Source organism: Dermacentor albipictus, chromosome 5 (genome assembly GCF_038994185.2).
Source record: "Dermacentor albipictus isolate Rhodes 1998 colony chromosome 5, USDA_Dalb.pri_finalv2, whole genome shotgun sequence".
Taxonomy (NCBI): domain Eukaryota; kingdom Metazoa; phylum Arthropoda; class Arachnida; order Ixodida; family Ixodidae; genus Dermacentor; species Dermacentor albipictus.
Genome location: NC_091825.1, coordinates 131,895,742 through 131,921,262, shown reverse-complemented (window position 1 = coordinate 131,921,262; position 25,521 = coordinate 131,895,742). Strand labels below are relative to the sequence as shown.

The 25,521-nt window shown below is 46.7% G+C and overlaps 1 protein-coding gene across 2 annotated transcripts in view; it reads right to left on the bottom strand.

Annotated features, from left to right (window-relative positions):
• The window catches only part of LOC135906397 (glutamate receptor ionotropic, kainate 2-like), a 331,052-nt gene that overhangs the window by 145,444 nt on the left and 160,087 nt on the right, over positions 1–25,521 (bottom strand). The gene's annotated exons all lie outside the window — the stretch shown is intronic.

Genomic DNA, 25,521 nt, shown 5'->3' with positions numbered 1-25,521 from the left:
ACATATCGCGCAGTTCAGACATTAATAACTCAAAAAATTAGAATTTTGGAGGGGCTAATGAATATATTCATTCATTGCGTTTGTACCTATGCACATTAGTGCGCACGTTCATTTCGACAAATGGAAGTCGGGAAGTATACAAGTCCTCCCTGCCTAGCAGAAATCACCCTAATACTAGCTGCTATTCGTTTAGTAGGTGGAGGACTTGCCCCAATGGATAAGGACTACAGAGCGCAGATATTCGGTAGCGGCACTGACAGACGTGAAGTTATATCTGAGTTGAAGCATTGATATCTTATTAGCTTCATTGGCGCGTTATTGAGTCAATATTTATTTAGTTATTGTAGCATGCTTATTTATTTATTTAATTTTTTCTCCTATATGAATAGAGAGATGTAGTAAGCGAGATACTCCCGAACTCAGGCCCTCCACAGCAAACCATCTGTAAAAAAGCAGAAGAGAAGTAGCACCACTTTCGAGATATCTTCAAGAAAGCCTGCTAAGGCTGGTATTGATGTTACAGTTAAGATAATCTAGAAATGCATGGCACATGCTTTGGGAAGCTTAAGTTTCCCCAAAGCGCCAATCACTAACACCGGTGTACTTCGCAACAACTTTTAAGGCCAGATATATGTAAAGTTGAGCTACTCTTAATATTTCTTGCTGCGCGAACATGGCTCCACTACTGCTCTATTTTCGATTTCGCAGTCGAAGCATGTGCAGCAAATTTATTAATGAAAAAAGAAAAAAAAAGGTTCCTTAGGTAATCTCACGGATTCGTGACTTGGCCATTCTGATTTATCATTCCATAATTTTCGCCTTCTCCATATATAGACGGGGAGAGGCGGAACAACGCCTATCACAGGTTATAAATAACTGCTCGTACTAAGGAATAAGAACTAAAAGAGATGGTAGTATTTGCTGTTGCCTAGTCCGCTTAAAAGAAAAAGAAGCTTTCTCTGGTATATATACTATGGAAAATCTGATACACATAATATTAGCTTGCTTTGCTTGCGGTTGCTGGAGATGTGCAAGCGAGAGCAGACGCCACTTTAGGCCACCATAGTATATACACTTCCAATTTGTTTTTTTTTCAATTTTTTTAAAAACCCGCAATTACACAAGAAAAATTTTGGGGTTCACGTGCCAAAACCACGGTATAATTATGAGACATCCCTTAGCGGAGGAATCCATCCTAATTTTGACCATCATGGAAGCTCTAACGTGCACCTAATGCACGGCACGCTGGCGTATTTGCATTTCGCCCCATCGAAATGCGGTCGCCGCGGCCGGGATTCGATCCCGGGCCCTCGGGCTTAGTAACGCAATTCCAAAGCCACTGATCCACTTCACCGGATATGAACTGCCAGTTACGTGCAGTGCATGCAGTGCAGTGAAAGGGACGCTCTACCTCTACAATGAACGACAACCAACGAGGAACCTATGGTGAAGCAGACTAAGGGCTCGCCGATTGTGCACCCCTTATCCTTCCGCGATCCCCTCATCGAGACGCAGTGGTATGCGGTAGGATTAGCGCCGGCTAATGAACGAGCCTCCATTCTGGTTTTTACTAGCGAAACCCTGATGCGACTATCATCTTCTGACTGCACGTTGAACACCTGATCAAGCGAAATACAAAGCAAAAAAAAACGAAAACAGCCAGCGACAGTCGTAAAATGCACTCGAAAAAGATAAAGCTGCACTATACATAAGCGCGCGTACCATTCTTTGAGTTAACAAATGAAGGCGTGCAGAATAAAGTTGAGTCAGCCCAAGAAAAGAAAGAAAGGCAGCACGGGAAACAGACGTATTTTCTGCCGGAGAACAAGCCGCCTCCTCTCGTATAAGTGGAGCGCATAAGTGTTTTCAGATGAACACGGAGGAAATAAATCCCGCAAGGAAAGGAGAAAAGGAAAGGAGAGAAGAGTGGCTTTATGGCGGGAAAATGATGAGCGACCGCGAGCTCCGCTGTTGCGACTGCCAGGTGTGCGATACGCTCTCGGGGTTTTTTTTATCGTTTTCAATTGCAGAAACACGCCCAGCCGTTTTTCTTCTCTTCCTGGTCGATTCTATAATGGTGGACACGCAAGCAAACTCCCGAGATCTCTGATGTCATCGCAGAGGTAGCAGTGTCAACGCGGGAATGAAATGACAATGGAGTAACATTATTACAAGAAAGGATGCAATTTCATTCATTCATTCATTCATTCATTCATTCATTCATTCATTCATTCATTCATTCATTCATTCATTCGTTCGTTCGTTCGTTCGTTCGTTCGTTCGTTCGTTCGTTCGTTCGTTCGTTCGTTCGTTCATTCATTCATTCAATTTATGTAATTTATATCATTCATGTTGGAAATATCAGTCTGAGAGCCAGTGCAAGGCTCCATGGGGAACGGGGCAGGAGGAGCCATGAAAAAACGATGTTCGAAGACCAATACCATATTAGTCTTCACGCACAGAGAAGTGCAAAGCAAATGTAATAGGGGTGTCGATGAACTGCATGGGGCGGTTTAAACAGCCTGACCAGGAACAACGCTTGTCATTATACTGTTCAAAGTTCTACCTCAACTTTTATAAAAAGGAAAAAAAAAAAGAAAATGGAGACACTGTTTTCGAAGGATGATCCCCGGAGAAAAAGTCCCTGTCTTCAAATAAATATAGCAAATAAGCCACAGACTGAGCCGAGCAGTATAGAATTTCATTAGCGGCTTAACGCTGTCGCGCTGCGCTATTTCCTCACGCTCACCGCGGCCCCTCTATTAGAAGCAGCTTATCCAACGTGCCTCATGGCCGTCGCGCTGTGGGAGGATCCATCATGTTCAGGCACGCCGAGGCTCTCCGCTCGGAGGCTTAGCGCTCGGCTAGCCTACAAAGCAAACTGCACTCGAAAAGGTATACGAAAGGGGTGGCGACGAATGCGGTCCTCTCAAATGAACCGCGTGCCTCCAGCGTCCAACTCAAGGCACAGGCGCGCCCAGGACTACATAGCTCGCCGGGCTACGACCTCGCGCGCTCTCAAAGCACCCCGGTCTCCACGCGTTCTCCTCTTGCGTGCCCGCCGTCTCCCGATGTCCGCCCCCTCCCCCTTTCCACGCTTTGCCCTTCCCCTTATCCCTCCAGGCCGTCAACCGGCGGGGGAGCTCTGCGCGCGCAAATCTCATTTCCGAAAGGCCCCAGCTTTCGGTAATTTGATTGGCGAGTACAGCTCTTGTCATTGCTGCCGTTCACGACCGCGTGCTGGACTGGCCGAGGGAGAGCTCGGGGCCGAGAGCGAAGGAGGGCGCGGAGGCTCTCAAAGACGCGAAGCTGCCGGTGCTACACGCCGTGACTGTTGGGCGAAGGTTCCACACGCCCATTGTTTCCGTTTTGTAGCTCGTCTAACTTATTGTGCTTGCTTTCTTTCTTGTCGACTGCAGCTTTATTTCTCTTTTGAAGTGGGTCTCTCTTTCTTTCGGCGCGGAATATTGATTTAGAAGACCTCTTCTGAGAGTTTCGAGTGTCCTCAGCGCTCATTATAAGAGGAAAGCGAGCTAACGCGTGAACAATGCGTTATGGGATTGCTGCGTTCCCCTATATAGTCATGTTGGCGCTGTGCTACGTGCAAAGCTACATAGCCACTGCTGCATTATTTTTTTAATGCACCAACCTGTATGACCGCCTGTGACTAACTCGGCGATGAACGCTTGTCTGTGTAACTGTGCAAAGTGTGAACTTCTCTCCTCCTTCTCCTCTTTCAATCACATTTCCCCTTCGCCATTGCAGGATATCCTAACGGGCTGAGCCTGGTTAACTTCCCTACCTTTCCCTATTGACTTCTCTCTCTCTCCCTGTCTGTTAGGTCTACAAAGGCCAACAACAGTGCACTGCTTTCGACGACTGAACGAAATCTTCGATCAAGAAGGAAAAAAAAAAGGTATTGGCAACAAATATTGTTCGGAGCTCTCTAACGGGAGCAGAGAATTCACCTAGAGAGCCGAAGTCATCTTAACTTTCCCTGCTTTAGTAGGTTTAGTCATTGGTTTAGTTCCCCAAAGGCAATATCTCGATATTTGTGGAGCCAGTACATCTTAAATGTTTTCCAGTGTTAAACGCATTTACATTACAACAGCCCATGCACTCTAGGTGCAAATCACGCATGCACCGTGATAAATCTTTTCTTTCAGAAGTCGTATAATGATACGAGCTACGCCCGATGAATGCAAGATCAATGTAAATCTCACAAAGTGTCGAGCACATTTCTGCCGCCGCGAAATAATAAAACTGAAAAAGGTAGCCTTACAAATCTTTAGGCAGTCACCTATCAAGTTGTATTCGTCAATAGTCTTGCATGCTATGCCTCCTTTTTCTTTATTCACATACCCTGAAGGCACATTCCAGGCATTACATCGGAGGGGTACAGTAAAGCAAATGTGTAATTAACAGAAACACTAACACTAAACACTAAAACACTAATAATACACTAACAGAAACACTAGTACGTACGTACGTACGTACAGTCGCGGACAGAATAAAATGGACCACGGGATCTCCGAAAACGTTCAAATTCCCGAGCAGCCTGTAGCAGCAACCAGTAAAAATGCCCACGACAACGTTGTTAGCATATTCTAGTCGAGGTCCAAAATGCAAATACCAGATTGCGTTGTGAGGTTGCGGAGATATTCAGCTTTTCCTTAGATTTCATGGTCCGTAATATTCTGTCCGCGACTGTACGTACGTACGTACGTACGTACGTACGTATGTATGTATGTATGTATGTATGTATGTATGTATGTATGTATGTATGTATGTATGTATGTATGTATGTATGTATGTATGTATGTATGTATGTATGTATGTATGTATGTATGTATGTATGTATGTATGTATGTATGTATGTATGTATGTATGTATGTATGTATGTATGTATGTATGTATGTATGTATGTATGTATGTATGTATGTATGTATGTATGTATGTATGTATGTATGTATGTATTTTATCTCACAAATACCACAGACCTGCAATTTGTCAGTAGAAATATGAAATTAAATGATTCCATTACTAGCGAAATGAAAGCTGTAGCCTCTTGCACTGTGGAAATGGAACATTGACATGCATTTGCTTTGTCGAACAATTTGTCCTCTCGCTTAGATGGCAGGGCGATTAGGCCTCGAATGCACTCGTATGTGGTTGCTGTATGACCCAGGAGAGATATCTCCTAAACAGTGAAGCTATCTTTCCCCAGTAGCCAAAAATGGGCTTCTTTGCAGCTCTGTACCGCATTCACGTTAGTCCTGAACATTCCCTACGAGTTTCTTTACTATTTTGACCACAAGTGGATAGAAGACATAGCCGCAAATATTTTCTTTGCTAAATAGGATACCTAGCACACGTTCAGGCAGGAAGGATCTATATTGCATCATGAAAGGTATGATGTTGTGATTCTTTTCGCTTGGTTATAATCCTTCCTTATCCTCCACAACTCTTGACTACACGATCCTAGCGATAATTTACGGGGAGTGTCGCTCCGACCAGTAAAAGATAGAGAAAAAAGTATTTGGAATAGAATTGTTAGATTTCCCCGACCCATACAAACTTCACCAGCAAGTATTGCAAGCTGGCTTCTTGTACTTACGCAGTTGCATTGCAGACAAAGCACGCTTTACGGAAATAAACCAAGCGTAAATATTGGACTATTGCCGAACCACCATTCGACTGGAAGGGGCGGGGGGATGCAGCCACGGGGTACGTATTTCCGGCATAATCTGAGCGCGAAGTCAACCAGCATTGCCACGTGTGTCTGACACTACGGGATAAGTAAACCGATTACAATGCACAAATATGCGCCACGAGCCTCATGCGGTAATCTCACGGAGCATGATTGGACCCGGAGTACTGCGTGGTGTTGTGAATTCCGGGTGGAAAACGAAGGACGGACTTTTTTCGCAGACGAAGAAGAAACGAACAACTTTATACAATATTTACAGATAGTGCATGATAGCGCACAGGTAGCAGTAAGAGCGCATTAGACCAACAAGGCGGCTGGAAGCGACTCTCTCTTCTCTACAATGGGCCGGTTCTCCCTTAAACCCTTTCGGCGACCCCTCGTCGGCAGGAACCAGTTTGGGCGAGTTCTGGTCGGCAGAAACCAGGCGGGGCAGGCTGATGACGTCGGCCGCGTCGAATTCTTGATTCGTTGCGGAGATGGCTGGGCGCTTCTTGAAGTCGCCTGCCGGGTCGAATTCTTGATTCGTCGCGGAGAAGTGGGAGCTCCCGTCACCTCGTGGTAGCCACGTTGTGCTCGTAGTATGGCACAACAGCACCCCCGCCGCCAGATAATACATCCAGAAGTCGAGCCGTTCGACACGGCTCGACGTATGTGATGTGCTGATTGAGTGACGCCCTTAATGGGGCCAAGGAAATGGCTTTGCCACCCTTTCATCCGCTGATCTTTCATTTGCTTGCATCTGAGAAAGCTCACGGAGGGACCGAAAATCAATGCGAATCACTTCGGTGAAAGTGAGCACCCTTTCAATGCTCTCCACAACGCCAGACCAAACTCTATGCAAACAAACGCTCTAACCCCCTCTGTGCTCTCAACAGCACCATTACGGTTATTGTACGAAACACGAAACATGCACCTGATAAAGAGCCCGGTATACAGACCTCCACAAATAGTGCTCTCAAAGAAGACACATTCAAAGAGAAGAAACAGCTAAAGAATATATTGAAACGCAAGTCATTCGGGCAGGCAAGACACAGCTGAGGCGATCGAAGAAAATTTATATTTTGCCCTGTCTCGCTCCGAGTCACTTGTCTTTGGGTTTACCAACTTGCTGACATGTGTCGCATGACCTAGCGAGTGTTTCAACCTCTTTCCAGCATCCTGGCGAATAGAAATCTTGCGCTAGCCTAGCCTTCGTCTTCTTGATACCGAAGTGACCCGCCCAAACATTCCAATGTGCTAACTCTAAAAGCTGTGGTCGGTACGTTTCTGGCACGAGTAGTTGGTTGTATGTCCGACCCTTGAAATCCTGATATTTCCAGTACTTGAGACCTGACCTAGTGTAGAACGAGATGTTATTTCGGGCCACTCCTTCGTTTACATTAGCCTGCGGCACAGTTAGCTAAGGGTCACTTTTCTGTGCCGCGATAAGCGCCTTACGTTCAACCCTACTAAGCTATCCCACAAAAGAATGCGGGACTAAGCAGTGAACCTTCAACTTGAGTCCTAGGCGCCCCATTTTCCCGAGTCTCGGAAGGCTCCTCACCCACTGTCACTAATCAGGAAGCAAAAATTAACAAGAATTTTTACTTCCTGACACCTTCCTTACGTGCGGAATTTGCTGAAATTTGTCAATTATATCATCGTAAAGGAATTAGTGACATTGTGAGTGAGTCATCAGAGATAATATCATCAGTCCTAAATTGCCAATATTTCCTTGCAGGACAATTACGTCAAGCGAATAATATCTTTGGTGGGGGCTGGAGTGGTCTTCAGAAACCGTCATAGCTTACATTACGCATTCATCAAAGCGTATTTCACAATGAAAGCGGCATTATTAGCCGTGAACATTTTTTCAAATACTTATTAGACTGCTGCACTTGATCCAGCGTTATAACGCTGCTGCAGAACGCCTATTGATTGTTTTTAAAACCCGCGTGAGGAACGTTTGAAGGCGGTTACGCAGCACAGCATGTGCTTGACCAAAATAGCAATAAATTACTGACTGGAAATGGTGGCACAGTTCACCGTAATATTTCTCAGAATAGGAAAAGAAAGGGCCGTTCTCGGCAACGTTCGATAGTCGGACTTCTATTATCAGTGTGTACATTTACGCTTTACTTTTGCATCGCTTTCAACATTTATATAAACCTTATTTTTGTACGAACCATGCTAAAAGCATAAACCACAGTGAACATGGTCATTATTATCATATTATTACCAGCAGCAGCAGCATAACAACAGCAATGAAAAGACGCTTTAACGTGTTTAAACTATGCGATTTCATATGTTACGAAGAATGCGTGACCCTTCGCGGAGTTCATTAAAACAGCAGGTCTATATATTGAGCCTTCGAAGGGATATCGCTCCCTCATCCGTCTATACCGCGTTGCGGTGGGAATGCATTTAATGCAGCGCGCGCGTACGCTAGGGCATCTTCAAATTTCTTTCCCCCCACTTTTCAATCGCCGATCACCCCTTGATGCCTCCTTTCGTTGCATTATTTCTTTCTGTTTTCTTTCGGCGCCACTTCGTTCGAAGCTCGCCGGTCTCGGATCAAAAGCCAACCGACCGGTAGTGAGGAGCCAACAAGGAAGAGAGAGAGAGAGTGATTCCAACCGCGGCTCCATCGCGGCAGCGTGAAGAAGCGTCGGCAGAACAAGCGGCTCGGCCTTCGACTGGGGGGCTCGGGTCTCTTTGTGGACCGCCGGCAATAGAGAATCGGGCAGAGGGAAAGGGATCGGAACGCGGCAAAAATTTCCACCGAAGAAGCCGGGTTAAACGAAAATCGATTCTCCCTAACAAAACAGACATATCGACGACGACTAAGAAAAAAAGAAATGACAGAAAGAAAATTGGGACACACCACCGAAAGGAGTAATAGAAGAATGAAACCGTGAGATGAAAGGCTGCCCACATTGAGGAACAAAAAAAAAAACGAAAATAGAACGTAGAGTGGGGCAGGGAAAGAACTCCATCGGGGGAAGTGCGTACGAACAGCCATCCTGAGGCCGTAAGCTTCTGTGCGCTCGCCTTTTTCTCTTTCCTTTCTTCTTTTTTCTTATCACTCTCTCTTAATGCTGTCGCGTTTATTGGGTGCCTGTCCGCTTTGTTCCTCGCTGCTGGGCTATCGGTGATAGGGGCGCGCTTAGTTGCGTGGCGGACGGCGTATTTGCCCGTGCTCGAGGCTTGCGCGGTCATTGTTTCTGCCTGCACTGCATGGTCGGACTTCCCGGTCAACAAGAAGTTACTGTGGTAGTGCTCGCCTTTAGCAGGTTGCCAGTAGAGGATCGGGAAAGCGAAAGAACACGAGCGATCGAACCAAAAGAAAGAGTGGAAAGAAAGGGTAGCTGTAATGAACAGGTGATAACATCTAGGATTGGCTCGGGTCGGCGGCTGGCCGAGCTTTTATTTGACCAATCATGGCTCGTTACCTTTCAGGTGCGGCCCCACCTGCCAGCACGCTTTATGGTCCGTAATGGCGACACTTTTTCACCCAGATGCTTGATGCTACATGTCGTTTGAGCGCAAATTCTAACACCCAATGGCTAAATGAATTAATGCTTCCTGCCTGAAAAATTAATGCAAGAATTGACTGAAGAAATAGACCTACTTTGTCTTTTTTTTTCTCACGTGTGTGCGAAGTGGGCAACGAAACGTGTGTCACCAATTACCCCGAGGCGGAAACCGTTAGAATTAGCAGTACTGCCGCGCCAAACTTAGCGGCTGTATTTTGTGAAGATCTTATACCTTTTTCATTCATATTGCCCTTCGCGATTGGATCGCACTAATGCGTTTCCCTTTATTTAAAGGATAAGCTAAAAGTTGTAATGTATCCTTGCGAAATTAAAGTATAATTTATTGACAAGAAATTAATATAAACGATGGTAAAACTGAACAAGAAAATCTAGTTTAACGCAAGTGCATTCTCCGTACTTTATAATATTGTAGTTGAACCTCACCAGCAGTATCTCCATGGACGTAGCAGATACCAAGGTTAGAGATTCTCGGGTTTCAGCTATTCTGATGCAATAGCAGTTCTCGAAACTTCCTAAATCGAACCTTTTGTTCTATTTAAATTCAATGTTCTGCTTTGCCAAGAAACTATTAACTAGGCTTGTATAGACGCAGTAAGAATCTGTGACGTACCGTTGAGTTGGAGGGAGAACTTACGGACGGCGTCGCTCCCGTGTCCTTCGGTTTCGCGTATTTTCTGGTTATCCCTGCCTCATCTCACGGATATTGTGGTACTGCTGGAGTGCGACTTACTGATATTCGCTGATATAGACTAACCTAAAGATGTGCCTCTTTGTAGGCGAGCTAATAAAAGAATCTCGACACACCCTCAGTTCAGTATTTCACGATTTATAGCGTGCTCTCCGGGGTGCAATAAACGTGCTGCCATATAGGTGCAGCTGGGCTCAGCTGACGAGCGCGGCGAAGCAACTCAATCAAACACAGCATGGCTCAATATCGTTTTTATGACAATGTCAATTGCTTTCTTTTGGCATTTCAACTGATCTCAGCGGTAGCGCCCGTCGTGAAGTGAGGAAAGATCATGTGATGAAGAGCGTCTGGTCCTCCGTTGCATGGCTGCGAAGCCACTGACCTCATTCAACCGCGTTTAGAAACGCCTTACCTCTCATTAATCTTACACAGCGAACATGGATCGGCTGAGCCCAACGCACCACTGAGCTTGGTTTGAGCTGAAGTCCACGTGAGCTTGGCAGGCCAATTTCTGGCTGACAGGGAGACTCAATCCACTCCTCGTTGTCTGACCCACCCGTTCTGATTGGGAAACGAAGGCCACACGGTTTTGATACATTGCAATGCGTTACGATAACGTAACCGATGTGAAGCAAGAGCCGGCGATACCATAGAAACATATCTCTTTCGTGTGATAGAAAGAGTAGATTGCGAAGCCTGTAATTTATAAACGGTAGCCACTATGTTTACAGACATATCACCACACAACTGAGAACGGACTCCAAGGTATAGCGACGGTGGGTGGTAGGGAGTAAGCGTATATAGGCGCGGCCGCACGGCGCTCCCAGCTGTGCAGTGCAGAACAGCGCGTGCGTTCGTCTCCGCAGCGCACTCAGTTGTAAGTGACGCGCGTGTGATTAATCGCGTGCGTCTCCTTGCGCAGCGAAGCTTGACTCGGTGCATTCATCTGCTCGTCAATCAAACTGGCTTCTGCGATGACTCCACATATGTTGTTAGCGTTTATTTCTAACAGGAAAGGCCCGTAGGCTACATGTTGAGAAAGAGTGTGCATGCTTCTGGCTTACCTGCGCTTCATTTGGGCGCTTGTGTGACACTCTCGCGTTCTTTCATAGTTACGACACCTACCATGTGTGAGGCCGCTCAAAGCCACTGACATCTCGCGCCCGTTTCACGCGAACAGATGTGTCTTTTTTCCCCCTTCTTTTTCTTCCCAAATATGCGATCATGGCTTGTTGGAGGTCAGACAAGCCACACAAAAAGCACACATCTCCAAAGTATTGCCCAACGAAGACTGTATTTTACACGACATCTTCTCGCGTACGCGAAGCCTGTATTAGCCGACGCAAAAGGTTCCCCACGAGCTGTTATACCATACTCCATACCTATTTAAGAGCAACAGCGTTTTTAGGAAAACCGGTGGCGGACACTGTACGGTGGGGGCTGCCTATAAGCAATTCCGACTCCAAGCCGTCTCGGCTCGTCTTGAGCAACGGCACAGACATCGGCAACCAGCAAAGCCTCGTGAGAAAGCAATGGGGATTTTCCAGCAGCAGCAGACGCGACGACGGAAGAAGAACGTCGGTAGAGTACAAGGGCGCCCGTCCTTCGCCAACAACTCCGCGCCCTTAGTCAGGTGCCCTTTCGTTACACACTCGAGGAGCGAGAACTTTCCTTCGCAACCGCCGACGGCTTTTCGAACCGCGACACGTATAAGCCAGGCGAAGTCAAAGGAAAAGACAAAACCGAACAAGGAGCCCTGGTGCACGGTTGCGCGAATTGCTGGCGCGGTAGGCGCATTGCGTCCCTCGACAATGTGTCGCGCTCAGCGCCCCCTCCGCCGCCCCCCGCCCACGCTCCTGTCGTTTCAAGGCGCGGGAGAGGAAACCAACCGTGCTGTTCCGCTTGGACGAAAAGGACGGGAATACGGGGAAAAGAAAACGTAGATGAACCTCGGAAAGCGAAGGGAGGTGGATGGGGGGAGAGAAGGAGAGAGAGAGGGAAAGAGAACTGAAGCGGGGAAAAGAAAGCCACTCCTCCGGCCACATTCGAATGTGAGACGAGAAGACCCGCGGAGCGAAACACGTAATCCTTGCAGAATACGTGCGCGAAGGCGTACGAAAGAAAGAAAGAAAGAAAGAAAGAAAGAAAGAAAGAAAGAAAGAAAGAAAGAAAGAAAGAAAGAAAGAAAGAAGAAAAAAGAACGCCGACACCTTTGAAGTTGTCTTCTGTTTCTAAGCGTTGACGGGTCGTCGCCGTTGTTCTTATCTCGAGACAGCTTCTTCTGATTATTTCCGCCAATTTTTTTCTTTTTTTACTCCCTTAATCCTACTTGTATTGCTTTTCTCTCTTCGTCGGGCATTTCGACACGTCGCCTGAGACGTGCTTGCGTACATTCGCCTGCTGGCATGCAAGTAGATTTGTACGCCTCGCCTCTCGCGGTATAGAAATGCGCCAGTTTGTTTCCGTTAACTTTTCTTTTTTCTTTTCGTTACAATTCTTATTTCTTTGCTTCGTCTTTCTCGGATGTTGCATGATCCGTGCGAGGAACGCAAAATGCAGATCGCGAGGCTTGCGCAAGGTACGCGCCAGACGTGACTCGCGTGGGAATCGAAGTCCAAATCCTCACCCGGTGACGCCTACGCAATTAGAGTGTCTGCTGCGGAGTGCAAACTATGCAGGGAAGCCCATATATGCCAGGGTTAGATCGGACGTCTAGAAAAGGAAAAAAAAAGCGACTGTGTAAGATAGCAAAAGTACATAGGGAAAGAAGTGTATGCGAGGATTCTCTCCTTTCTTTTTTTGTCTGAACCTGGAAAAGCTAAGCGCTTGATGAGTGTTTTCAGGGCGCCTCGTGCGCAATTTCATCGTGCCGTGCTAAACTACGCTACTATGGGGCGCTAAAAAAGAGCACACACAAAAAAGAAAGACTCGAATGTAGGCCAATGGTGGCGTAAATTGCCCTGTAGATTTTCTAAAGAATGTTGTGCGAGACATGCACAAACAAGTGTGGAGTTATAAAAATGAATGAATGAATGTCGCTTAGGGAGGATGTTAGGGTGCGTTAAGAAGACAAAACTTCGAGAGAGGGGTGATGAAGCAAGCACAAACAGAGCCGTACCAAATTTAAGAAGAAATGTGGAAGCGAAATGACTGTTAGTTGACAAGACCGTTGCAAGTAAAAGAAATGACATGAAAAAAGCAGTAGGGGTATGTGGTTTGCAAATTCTTGCTTTCGTGCGCCACCGAAAAGGAATAGCAAGCGTTGTCAGCTATTAATCAACTGCGATGACATAGCAAACTAAGTTACGTAGGAGCCAGTCATTTCAACGTGCGGTTGTGAAATGAACGCTGCTCGCACAAAAAAAAGAAAAATAAATAAAAATGATTACAGAATAAATAAAGAATAAATAAATAAACACGCTACTACAGTAAGCATGCTTGCTTCACGTGTGATAAGCACAGAAACGTGCTATAATGAAGCTAAAGAGCAAGAAGAAATACCAAATGCGGAGAAATGCGTGGAACATACTATGAGTGTTTAACACTTTGCGCATGGAGTGGTAGTACAGAAACGCACTAACTCCACGAACTTCATGCACACAGGTCGCGCATGCCCTCATAATGTGGCTCGTATAGAGACCCAAATATCCACCTTTACTTTAAATCCTTCTCGCTGATATATTTGTGTGGCAGTAGTGATGTGAGTTATACGTTAGAGATACCATAGCAGGAAGCTTGTGTGATCTGAAACCAAAAAAGAAAAAAAAAATCGTCAGTGACGGTGGTGGCAAAGTCTCGCCTGCGTGCTTTTGACTTATTGACGCAACAAAGAGTGGTCGTTAACAGAACAACGTGCTATCTAAACGTGTTAGTTCAAAACATCAAAAGACCCGCCTAACTTCCATAGATGACGAATCAGCTGCGCACCCACGAAGAGGCCAATGACAAAACTTATCGCAAATAATCAGCAGCAGGGCGAAGCGTTGCAACGCTCTGTGCACGAAAGGCACGCAAGACAACTCGAAAAGTCGAAGACTTAGAAAAGAAAAACAAAGTAAACAGGCAGAAGAGAAGCAAGAGCAAGCTTTTATCTTTATTAGACTGTCAAACTTTTTTTTGTCAGCAGGCGCACGTTAAAGGTAATGGTGTAGTCAACGTTAAGAAATGCCCAAACGATGTGCCAGGTTAAATTGCATGTCGATGAGCGCTATAATTAATGTAATGAGTACAACGAAAGAACCCCATTGTTACTATACCTCTGTTACAAGTTGGGCACCGTTGCGACAATACATACATCGTTGTATGCGATTCAAAAAGAAGTTTCGGTGGCAGCGACATAGCGTCCGCACGTCAGAGGGGAATTATAATTCGGAACGGTTTCCCAACGCGCTTAGTTGCACTTGTATTCGACGACAATTGCGAAGCCAGCGCTCTGCGTCGGAGCGCACAGCGGTTGTCGTTACGAAACGTTAATTGAACGAACGGTTTCGAAATTTCTGAAACACTATAATCTCGCATTGGACGATCGTACTAAGGCTTTGTTGCTTCGTCACTGCAGCGCTGAACAAAGACCGTAATGCCGGTCGCATTTATCGACGTCCTTGGAAGTACGACTATTGCAACCGCCGCGTGGTGTATTAAGCCGCATTCGAACTGAAATTGCACCAGTGTGGGCGCCGGCATCAAGGTATTTTTAGAACACGATACTCGCAATGGCGCAATTCATGCACTAATGTTTCTTTTTTGCGTTCGCTTAGCTTAATGGGCTTATATTAGGCGCTACAAATTGACAATCTCGCCCGAATTCGGAGCATTGAAAGCGATAGCAAGGTTTAGCGTTGCGCGAAATGCGTCTCATAACACTGGCCTGACGAGCAGCGCCTCCAACGGTGCTGCAGTCGCCGGGTCCTCCGTGCTGAGAGGAGACTGGAGTAAAAAACCACCGGCGTTTGTCAGCGATCCAAGAAATAGTTGGACATTTATCTTGACGTTTAACGCCTATTTCGCTCAGAACTATGTATTCAAAACGTATTCTAAGCTATGCATTCAACTATGCGTGCATGAACTATGTATGTTCAAAATACCACGTGACGGGGCGCTTGCGTACTGTTATTGTGCTGCCCTCGAGCCTGCTACGGATGTACAAGGTCCGCTGCAGTGAGACTGGCCCGCGACAGGGCGTCATGCCTGGTGTAGGTATTTGGGCATGCGGCGCTTATCGCATGACGGTGCAAATGCATGCTGCTGGCTGAGCGTTGCCGAAGTGATAAAGCATCTATGACCTTGTTCATCCGTCGCACGCTTGAGAGCAGCACAATAACAGTGCCCAAGCGCCCCATCGCGTGACCTTTTTTTTTTCATATTTTGTGGGATTTCCTTGGAACGCGGAAAAAAAGGTACCACGTGAGATATATCGTGTTGGAAACAATTTGTTGAGAGGTTTCTCAAGGTGCTCTACAACTCTGCGTATCACACTTGGGGTGTATATATATACATATATATATATATATATATATATATATATATATATATATATATGTGTGTGTGTGTGCATCTTGAAACGCGCTCCCACCGGCGCGGATGTTTTTTACCACTTTCATTTTATTTTGTCTTTAGCAGTCTAATGCTGCTAAGCTATAGGGAGGGAAATTGGTCACCGGCGAGCGCCCGGCAACCCCAAATTAAGCTAGCATGAGCTCCCGCCTCACAGTTACCACCAACACAGAGGGTCGCTGCTTCTTCGCTACATTAAGCATAATATAGATAATCCCAGAGCTCATCCTTATGTGTAATTGACTATCCGTTTCAATCAAGAAAAAGAAAGACAGGTTTCAATGTTTCTTATCAAATTTTTTGTCAGCTGTTTATGGCGCTATCATGTATGTATCACCCGCCGGGGTTGCTCAGTGGCTATGGTGTTGGGCTGCTAAGCACGAGGTCGCGGGATCGAATCCCGGCCACAGCGGCCGCATTTCGATAGAGGCGAAATGCGAAAACACCCGTGTACTTAGATTTGGATGCACGTTAGAGAACCCCAGGTGGTCGAAATTTCCGGAGTCCTCCACTACGGCGTGCCTCATAATGAGCAAGTGGTTTTGGCACGTAAAACCGCATAATTTAATTTTTTAGCGTGTATGTATCGGGTGCGCCTATCTAAATAGATGTAAAAGGAGCAGTCGTTTTTCTAGGCAATCACTGCACCAATTTTGGCGGGATTTCTTGCATTTGAAAGAAAAAACTTAAAATCAAGTTACTGTTGATTTCGCAATTTTGATTTAAGTCGTAAATTGTTTTATTTAAAAGCGGCAAATCTCGAAATCATTCAGAAAACGAAACTATCAAGTTTACAACTCTGATACTCAGCAATGAAAAGTTATGTCACAATTATACGAATTGCAACTAATAGTTTCATCTAAAGCGCACAAAACTGGTATGTTGCACATGAATCTCGAAAACATTAGTAGTATGAAAATACAGCTTTTGCAGCACCCTCGTACACAACGTAACAACTTCACGTAAGATATGATTGACACCTCAAATTTATCCGCTTTCAATGGTCGAGTGGATGCCGTTTACAGAATGGCGATATCTGTTCTTGATTCAGAGCTATTAATTTGTAAACTTTGTGCTTCTATATCTTTCAAACTTCGAAATTTCTGAAAATCTTTTTAACAAGATTCAAGCCCTAAACCGAAATTACACTTCCAACAGTCACTAGAACTTAACTTTCTCTCTAAAATGGAAAAAAAAAACCATTAAGATCAGTCGAGGGGTTATCTCAGAAAAACGTTTTTGCGTTTTGCATATATTTGAATAGGCCGCGTCGGAGATGGGCCCGAGCTAAAGCTTCCTTTAAAGACTGAGTGTGTTTTATATATTTGTTTATTTTATTTAGTTATTTAATTTATTTATTTATTGCAACTTACAGCAGTGCCGTAGGTCTATCGCATGTATGGAGAGTAGAAAATACGGAGATGGAATGCTTTTATGTTAAGAGACTTTCGGATTGAGTATGTTTTACTTAGTTATGTGAGTTTGCTCTAGGTTCGAGCGCGTAATTAGTTTGGAAGGTGCTGTATGTGATTTCTTTCTTTCCGGTGAGCTTATATATATATATATATATATATATATATATATATATATATATATATATATATATATATATATATATATATATATATATATATATATATATATATATGTATATATATATATATATATATATATAGGTGCCAACAACTCTACATGTTACATAAAAATAGTTCAATTTACTTGGTACGTTCATTACCTACACTGAGTGTAGGTTTCGTACGACTTTGACAACAATGTGACGTGAGCGCAGGCACCAGTGAAAGAGAGAAGGAAGGAAAAACATAATAAAGAAAACACAAGGGAATGAGAATATGCGCGCCTGCGCATGCGTGCGCGTATTTGCGCCCCTGAGCGCATAATCTCAAACGGGATAGATACGCAAAGGACTGCGCAGGCAATGTAAGTGGTACTTAAAAGAAATACGAAACTGCGCAGCGCGAAAGAAGGAACGCGAGTTGGCGAGAAAGCAGGAGAACAAGCGCGGCGCGCATAAGGTCAGACGACAAGGCAAACTCTGGGGCCGCATTCGAAAAAAAAAAGAGATAAACGAAAAGGAATAGGATGGAAGCAAGGCAAAAAAAAAAAGCGTCTCGGGGAACTCGGCAATAAACACGCCGGGACAGGCGGGATGGTCGTGTCGCCAACTTTCGCCATGTGCAAATAGAGAGACGCTCCTGCGTGCCGCCCGGGAGACACCGAAAGACAATACGAAGATCTGGGCCGCACAAGATGGCGGCGGCGGCGGCGACGGGAACTCCCGAATGCCGCCGCGTTGCCCTGGGAGACGTGCGCTTCGCCCGAAGGATGCCTTCCTTCGGGGAACGCACTTCCCCCCGTTGCGCCGTTCCGATATTGCCGTGTGGCGAAGTCGGACGACGCGACGCTGTCGTCTCGAAATGCTGCGGGCCATAAACATCCAATGCCTGAGAAGTCGGCGCGCAAGCGTAGGTATAAAAAGAAAAATGCGTCACAAAACAAAAAAGAAAAGGAGAAAGAGACGACCACGAGGTACCGTCTGTGTCCCCCAAGTTGTTTTCGAGTTGTTTCTCTTAGGTTCACTCGCGTGAAAGGGACATGTTTCTTTCAGTGTCCGTCACGTTCCGTATAAGTAAGAAGGAAAGAAATCGGAGGTCAGAGGGCAGAAGACAGGTCGAACAAACAAACCTAAATTATACATTAGCGGGGCTGGCTTTCTTGCTACGTTGCATTTATGTACGCATGTTGCACTCACGTTTGTTTTGTTCATGCTTGCTGAAGTGCAAGTGCACGCATGTATTTGCGTGCGCGAGAGAGTGAGGCGCTTGTAAACCTAAGGAAACTCTTCAGGGTCAACGTTGCTGCGGGTTGCGAAGGATCAGGACCACGTTTCGAACCTCCCGGACACCAACTGCAGTCCTGCCGGGCAAAGAGTATTGAAACGCACGTAAACAGCCGGTTTAATCAACGGGAAGACGCGATAACTTGCTTAGTATCGAAATGGCCGTAACCAGGGTGAGATAAGATTGCGCGCGTGTCCTGTGTCGAATGAAGATTCTTTGTGTGTACTAGTACGGAATGCAGAAACGCGCACCTTACTCGCAACGCAATGCAGGCATTACATTGACGAGAATCCATAGACTCACAAACCTGCAGACAGTCTGGAGGTCTGGGGCCTACCTTTCGAATGCCGAAAGCTTGTGGGACTGGCCTGCTTTCTCAATCTCAAGAAACACCATACTGACAAGCTCGCCACGCAATAAGCGTCCCGGCAGCTGGGAAAAGGTGCCACTTTCTTGACCATAGCTCGCAAAAGAATGGTGCATTTTCAGGTACAGGATGCCAAGAGTGTGCGGGGCCATGTGGCCTGAGAGCACCAGAGGAGCCCGGATTGGGTCTTCAGCTGCGCCGGAACTAATAAACATATTTTCCTCCTCCTGCTCCTTCTCCTGATGTCTTTACAATGAACAAGTCCTGAAGAAAAAACAAACTATTTCATATGAATTAGAAGAGCAGGTACTATTCAATATCATTTCTCGCCACGCAAAAAATCAGTGCCCGCTCGAAAGCCTTCGCGTTCGTCCTTTGAGCAAAACAGGAAAAACAAACGCGGAGCGTTTACTTTGTGCGAATTTCGAACTCGTACACTTGCGCTCCCTTGAAACGAAAGAAATGAGACAGCAAACAGAAATCGGTCTCGTTCCGAACACACGCGTGCTCTCGTGTGCCGATGCATTGACCCAGCAGACAGCGATCGTATGTGCCACGCTCAAACAAAGCCAGATGCCGCGCCCCGGAGGCACGCATACGCAGCTGAATGTTCCACGGCGACCCGCAAAAAAACTCCAGGCAATTCATATTTTCCACCCAGAAACGCTCAGCAACTTTGCGCGAGCACCCCACCACCCCCTCCAGCGTCATCCCATTGCAGAGTGCTCTCTCTCTCTTCCGTTCTTGCAATGTTTGACTTCCATGCGAAAGTATGGCGTACCCCCCCCCCTCCCCCCCAGGCGTACCCCCCTTCCTCCCCCAGGCGTTGCCCCAGCTTCAGCCTCCGTTCAAACGTCCCCTCAACCTCACTCCCTGCCTTTCTCCAGCTCTTCCTTGCGCATGCTACACCAGACTCGCATCGTATCGACGTCTTTCCACATCTCCACGCACCCGTAACGAAAAGCTGGCGGCCGAAGAACAAGCCAAACAGAGGCAGGCGTTGTTCATGCAAATCAAGGTGAAGAGCGAGGCGAGGAAGGTTTCAGCAAAGAATGGCCGCTCGTTTGCTTGGGAAGCGCGGCGCTTTGTTTGGCAAACGAGACGCTATAAAAGCGGCGCGGGACGCATGCGGCTCTGCGCATTCGGCCCCACCTCGCGCTATTTGCACAAGCGAAAATGGCCGGCGGCGGCGGCAGCGGCGGGCTCGTCCAGCGCATCGCTCTTAGTGCGGGCACGTTCTGGAGATCGGCTCTTTTGCCACGTAGGGTGGCGAAATAAATCAACGCAAAAAGCACGATTAGCAGCAATGCCAAAGCACGGACGAATAAAAGCAAGTGCGAAGGGTAACCCGAATCCCCCCCGGAATGTTTGCTCTTTCCTGGGGGGCTCTATACCCCTCACACCTCCTGCAGCACGTCTCTCGAATGCGTGGCCCTAATTTGACTTTTTCTTTGTTGTTGTTGCATCAATCGAATTTTACTCGCCTCTTAGACTGTTTACAGACATTAGGCCAAGCCGTGACGAAGCAGGCAATACCGTTGAGAGGGCATGCCTTGGCAAGGCAGGGGTGAAACGTAGGGCAGCATTAATGCCCGAGGACGCACGTAAAATCAGGTGGCTCTTTTCTAGAAAATAATTGCGCTTTCCCTAAGGCAGCAGTAACGTGTTTTGCTGTGCTCAGAAGAGTTGGTTACGATTACTGACGTTAAATCGCAGGTTATTGGCCAGAGCGCGCATACTGGTCTCGTTTGCTGCGAACCTGTTGGACTGGTGGGTTCTTTGCGCTGTAGGAATAAAACCAGCAAGCAATGGAGTTTACGGAAGTCATGTCTTCGAGCGTGCAAGTGGCATCGGCCATTGTCAAAGAAGAGCTTCGTTTTCCTAATGACTTTATTGTCTCTCTCTCTCTCTCTCTTGTTTTCCTCAGCCAAATAACTGGAAGTTGTGGACTAGAACGTTAGCATGCATAATTATAAACGAGTGATGTGGGCCCCACTCGCAAACCTCGTTTAAACATATGCAAACGCACGCAAAGAGGGAAGTCCTATTACAGATGGAGTGCTTCTCACTGCGAAGCTGGAATTTCTGCTGGCATGTGCGCAAACCGCTCTCGTTAGACTTACGATGAGAACGGGAATCGGCGAAATAAGGGCCCTAGGGTGAAGCTCTCGATGATGGAGTAGGCACTTCCGCAGTCTTTCGAAAACAATGTTACTTAGAACGCGGTCTGCGTGGAAGGAGAAAAAAGAAACGGCGCCGTAGGAGAAACGTTATCTATTCGTAATAGTTATACTGATCACCGCTTCTCCCTGCGAGCCCACAGGATGGACGATAAGGAATTAGGTTAGCCATGAACAACGTCTGCCGAACGCTCGTTCTGGTATGGAGGAGATTGTTCTGCTGAGCATTGCGAGTTCTATGTGCGGAGTGTACAGCTGCCGTGCACCACGAGGCGTGGCTTAGCTCTAGCATTTTACTCTTTTATGCCTGTAATGAAGCTGCGTAGCCACTGCTCATTCATCTTGTTTTCCCAAGTTTGCAGGTACTCCTAATCCAGTGGTACTTACGTCGTCTCCCTAAATTGCTCACACGCGTCAGCGGACTCATCGCTAATTTCCTTATTTGCTTCCCTACTCTCTCTACACACCATCCTTGTTTTCCCCTTTCCCATTCCCCAGGTGTAGGGCAGTCAACCGGACGTTATTCTAGTTAACCACCCTGCCTTCTGCTTTTCTCTGTCCTCCTTTCCTCTTCCCTAAATTGCTCACTTGATGCACGCATTTCCCTGAGCTACTGTACACGAGGCGGTGCATTATTAAACGGCGTTCGGCAGTGATATCAACTTCATGGAGCGCGAAAATGTACACAAGGGCAGGTCGCCTCTTTATAAGGAAAAGCGCTCGCTGACGTCATCCCGTTTGTCTCGCAAATTTCTTTGATAAACTGCGCAATTTTTTTTCATGGGGAAATGACTAGAGTGGGTTGTTGGTACAGTTGGCAAAAGTTTGTGAAAACATATTGCGAAAAGAAAGGGTGCAAGAAAAAATATTAAAGGCCTGGACGGTACACGCAGCACAGTCGCAGCATAAGCTGGAGGAGTATCTCCACAGGAGTTTCATTTTGAGCAGCGCGCACTATAGGGTCATTGCGGCGAAGTCTGTTTGCTTCCTTTCCACGAGAACGAGCTTACCTGCCCGCCTGCGGCTTGTGCTGCTCTCTGCACAGCGGTCTGCTCAGTTTTCTTTCTTCTTGTTCGCCTGTAAATTTATGCTGATGGTAGAGATAAAAGCAACTAAATAGAGTTGAAAGACGCCCTCGCACAGATCCAATCAATAGATTACGCAAGCGAAGAAAAAAATTATACGCTGTTGAACGAAGAGCAATACTCACGAAAGTGTTGACAAGCTCATTTTATAGCCAATAGCTATAGGACGATATTGTAGCGAAAGTGAAACGATTGAGGTTTTAGTCCTCGGGATAAGAGAACGACGATGAGCGGTGCATTTCTGTTTCCGCCTGAACTACGCAGTCTCCTCACACTTGGAACGTGACGCTTTCTTATGCCGTCTGCCGATCGCTATTAAAGGCATTTTCCGTAAGATTAATATTTATTGGAAACATTTCCTAAGTGCAGTAATACGATATGCGTTCTTTGCCTTTTCGAGTATTCAAGAAGATTATTTCCTAACACATAGTCCCTATCTTCAGATTGCGTTGTCCTATCTTGTTTCCAAACCTCAAATAATGCAGAAGACGTGAAGTAAGATCACACGAAGTCGGAGCACAGAATGTGCTTGTAAAAATAAAGGAATAAGAACAACTACGTTAAGAACACCGGTGTAATAGGGGCGGCAGATGTGGCAACCGTAACACAGGTTTTTTTATTGACTCTGGCACCGCGCGACGCGAAACGATACGAGATCGGGATGGTCATCTATTACGCTTGAATTTGTTTTTTTAATGTTTGCCGTTCTTTTTCTTTTTTGCTTTTCAGCTGTCTATCAGCCAGGTGTTGTGCTGCTCCGCAGAACAAAGACGTCCCACACACAAGCGCGAGCCGGACGTGCACTTAGCTCCAGAGTCCGAAGCAGCGCCGAGCGTCCGTCCCGTTTCGGCCGCGGACACAAAACAGCCGCAGCGAGCATTCTCCGGGCCTCATCGCTTTCTCCGTCCACGAGAGTGGGCGCGCGATTTAGAACTCGGGTCGCTCTCGAGACGTCACGGTTCTGCTGGCTTTCTGATCCCCCTTCCCCCCCCCTCCCCCCACTCCCCTCCCCCCCCCCCCGACTCCCTCCGCCTTCTCGCTGCTTCCTCGCGAAACCTCTTCTAAGGCGTTGCATCGAGGCTCGCAGTCCCGCCTCGGCCTCTCTCTCTGTCAAAGACGCCTCATTTATATTTTATTTAGTCCCCCCCTCCCGTCTTTCATCGCGCGCACCGAGAGCTGGCTTTACGAGCGCCCTGAAGGCGAGTCGGCGACGATGCTTCTCCCCGAATATCCGCGTCATAAGCGAAATGACGGGAAGCTCGGCCGTGCAGTATAGACACCAAACAACCAACGCCTCCCACTTTATCCCCCCTCCCCCCCCCCCCCCCCCCTTCCCGCCACTCCTAGCATCCACAGAAAGTACCCCGGCGTCATATCCGCGCAGGGCCCGGCGCGGTCTTCTGGAAACTGCCACGACCGTAAACATTACTGGACGCGTTGTGTATCTGGTATAATATGGCCTTTTTGCGCGTGTGTGTATGTGTGTTCTCCTGCAGCGGTATCGTGAGTTCGCGTGCTTGCCTCCTGAACGACGAACCTCTTGAGTCGCCCGGGCCGTTCAGGTTATGAGCGTTGTTGAGGAGAGAAGCCGCGATCCGTCGCGCTTGAGACGATGAGTTCTTGCGGCTCGTCTGTATATTTTCCGCAATGATTTCCCTGGTTGGTAAAGCGCCCGCTCCGGGATGGAGCGACACTGAAACGGCGATGAAAGCGACGGGCGCATCGCAGAATGCCTTCTTGATCGAAATTCGGTCTTATATACACAGGGTAGGCGCCACGTTGATGGGTACCACTGCGGCGGGCGATGTGAGCTTGCTTTTACGGATATTTGCATGCGCAGATGTAAAGTCGTTTAAAATATGACACGGACAAGTTCTTAAATATATAAACTCCTGTTATGATTTGAAAGGTTCCGACTGTTGTAGTGCAAGCACTTCGCTGTTTGCATGCTAGCATCTTTCTTTTTTAAATTTCTCTTAATGCGTTCATGGAATTACATCAACACAAATGTGATTATTACTGCTCATTGTGCAGAAGAAAGAGAGCTCGTGTTCACGAACAGTTCGTACTTAAGGCCACTCCTCGTAAGAACAGGCGTCGGCTAATCACGATAGCTGACTCAATGCTAGCGAAAGTAGCCGGACAATAATAAACATTCGTAGTAAACGAAAATAAGATATGTGAATTTGGGCCACATGGTCACAATTTATAGCTGCAAAATGTCTTCTTCGTCCTCTGGGAAGATAAATTTTTAGAGAGGCACCAAGCTTTAAACGTTTTTCTCATTCATTGCGCACTGTTCTTCACGGAGAGTTGAGTGTGAATGCAGGAATACTTTAACGTTAATGAGCGAACCGCTACTGCTTTGTACCTAGAAAAAAAGCTTTAAAAAACTGAAAGAAAGAAAAAAGCATAAGCCACATTGAGGTACGCAAAACAAGCGACCTCAACTCATTCGTCAAAGAATGCATTAGCAGCAGAGAATCTATGAAAATACCCGCCCGGTCACTTAGCGGCTATGGGGTCGCGCTGCTAAGCATGAAGTCGCGGGATCGAATTCCAGTCCCTGCGCCCGTGCTCCGTCCATTGAGGGCAGGTTAAGGATCCCGCGGGTGGTCAGAATTAATCCGGAATCCCCCCCCTACCGCGTGCCTCATAATCAAATTGTTGTTTTGGTGGCACCTGAAACCCAAGAATTCAATTCAGAATTCAAGAACCTATGAATATGCCTGTGTAAGACTCTCATCATCATCAGGAGCAGCACATCTGCACTAAAGGACGTAGGCATCTCCCATCTATATACAACTACCTCTATTTGCTCTAACAGACTCCATCCCCATACCTGCAACTTTCCCAATTTCGTAACACCACCTAGTTCGCTGACGCATTCGACATGTCTTCTTCTTCCCTTGGCACCCACCCTGCAACTAATCGACAAACGACTATAGGCTCCACGCACCGCATGACCAGTCCAACTACGTTTCTTCCGAGTAATCTCAAGGGGAATCTCCCCTTTCGCACTCTAATCCACATCGTTGCCTCCATGCTTCTTAACTTTACCCATACCTCACTCACGAGAAAGAATGATACGTGCTTATATAATATTATGAAATAGAAATGTCAACGGGAGACTAAACCCGCGATCCCTTTGCTGCTTCCGAGTGGACTAACTAGTGTATAGAAGACAAAATAAAGCAAGCGCATTTTTATATTTCCCTTTCGGGGTCGGAATACCAATCGTCAAACTCCAAACCAGCGCACAACGGTGATCATTTCTCAAGACGCGTGGCCGTCGCATTCCGGAGCTAAAAGCATCCCGAAAGACGCTAGACCGAATAATGCAGTTCACGTAATGAAAAGACAGGCAGGACTGCGCGTTCCCCTAAGAACAGAACGCAGGCGCGGAATCTCTTATGTCGCGGTGCGAGAAACCGCCTTCACTGCGCGGCTCCCAGGGATCCATGAGCTTTCCAGATCGCATTCCTACGACGACCCGCACGGACGCTAACGGAATGCGTCGGCGGTGCCACATTCCTGCTCTTCT